The sequence below is a fragment of the Lytechinus variegatus genome, chromosome 7 (genome assembly GCF_018143015.1).
Source record: "Lytechinus variegatus isolate NC3 chromosome 7, Lvar_3.0, whole genome shotgun sequence".
Classification (NCBI taxonomy): domain Eukaryota; kingdom Metazoa; phylum Echinodermata; class Echinoidea; order Temnopleuroida; family Toxopneustidae; genus Lytechinus; species Lytechinus variegatus.
In genome coordinates, this window is record NC_054746.1 from 7,873,882 (window position 1) to 7,876,057 (window position 2,176).

The window sequence follows — 2,176 nt, forward strand, 5'->3', positions numbered from 1 at the left end:
CGTTCTGCATCACAGATAGAATATAGCTATGTAAATGACTAATGATTTCCTGTTTAATATATAATTGTATGGTTTCACAGGATAAATAATATTGGCAGCCTTTGTTCTGCCTCACACATATATTTAACTGTATAGAAATACATGTACCTGTTATATTACTTTCTTATGCTTTTATGATCTCACCGGAAAACTAATATGGGCCTCATTTTTTTTCTCCATCACAAATTACAATGTATGTTAGTTCTGCTCTAACTGCCCCCCCCCCCCCCCCCGAAGAATTGTAGTCTGACATACATGTAGTACACAAAATAAAAAAATGTGTTGTTACTCTTGCATTGGGGCCCCCAAACTGTATTGATTTTATATAATTCTTAATGCTTTTTATATATTTTCTTCAGATTATTTTGATATCATTTCTCATTAGGTTTTCCTGTATTTATGTTTTCTGGAGATTATATCTGTAAAATATTTGTACAATTCGGCATATGCTGCAAAACCATCTTGAAATTCTATATAAATTTATGAAATTACTACCACACCGATACAAGTGCACTGTATGAATTTTACAATGAAAAGGAGTTGGGATTTGTCAGAAATAGGCCACATTAGTTCTGCATGAGAAATGATTTTGTTTGTAATATCCCTTTGAATCCAGCTCTGACTGTCCAATTGAGGCATGTATTGATAAAATGCATTATAGCAGAAACATTAATTTTTGTTATTTCATGTCCAAGTAGAGGGCCATCGCAGAGTATATAGAAATTACTATACATCTATGAAATGAAAGTGATACTAACCAAGTGAAACAGTGCAGTAGAAATAAGTTGTGATTTGTCTCAAGACATTGAAATTAACACAATCATATATAACCAGTGATGCTAAAAAGCTGATTTCATAAAATCATATTGACCCCTATATTCTCTTCAAAACACATATTAATACAGACTGAATTCTTTCATGAAATATATAATAAACTGATCACCATATCAAAAAAATCTCATCTTTTGCCTCTTATGGCATATAAATTATCAATAGTAGCATCCAAGGGGAGAGCTGATTTTTTTTTAAGCTTATCTCCCCCAAATAAATAAATAAATAATAATAATGATGATGATGATGATGATGATGATGATGATATTAATAATAGTACAAGTAATAATAATAATATTGATAATAATATTAATAGATAAAACAATAATAATAAATAAAATGATAGAAAAACATTATCAATTTATTGGGTAATACAAATATATTTTCAAAAATAATCAATATGATCAAAATATTAAAGATTTAAAATGGGTTGCAATTATAATACTATATGTTTAGATGGGTGTTTCTTTTTTCTCCACATGCCACATGTACCATAGATGAAATTCAAATAAATATCCCTCAAAGAAGAGACGACATATGGTGAGGTGAGGTGTGATATACCCTAACTGATAAATGGAATCTGATATTGTTTACATCACCATATGGTGCCGTTTCACATTGTTTGCTCATCCAGTAGTGATCAATCAAAATAATCTACTTCATACAACATGTACACTACAGTCATACTAACAAACCCAACTCCAGACCGATCAAAGCTATTACATTATTTCCAATGGCAAATCGTTGGTCAGATTGGGGTCGCTTTAACGGATGTGACTGAAGCACACAACTTATAGGCCCACATTCACAAAGGTGGTTTTTTAAACCATCAGTGGAACCTCCAAAAAGTCAGGTAAACTAGTGTCAGATAAACTCTTTGGCCCATATCTCCGGTAGCAGGTTTAACTGAAACTCAGGCTCTAAGTTGTGGTTTAAGTATGGATAGCCAATTATTAAATAAATCACTAAACCGTAAAGATATCATATTTCAGCTTATTTGGCTCTCAGATCATTCATAATTGTCTAGGAAGTTTAAATAGATTGTCTTCATCATCGATGAATCAGGAAAGAGCATAGTAAACATAAGAAACGTACAACTTAATAAAAAATGTTGATACTTTTGGCTTTGGGCCTTTGTATCTCTTTTTTTTTATTATTATTCAATGTTACACTGTTTGCTTATTTACAAAGTATGTTCCCTGGCAACTTACGGTCGGTTTCGGGATGGCTGGTCATAAACGATGAAATAAATGCTAATTCATCACTTTAAAACTTTTAAAAGAAAAAAAATCATTTCTGAATGAAA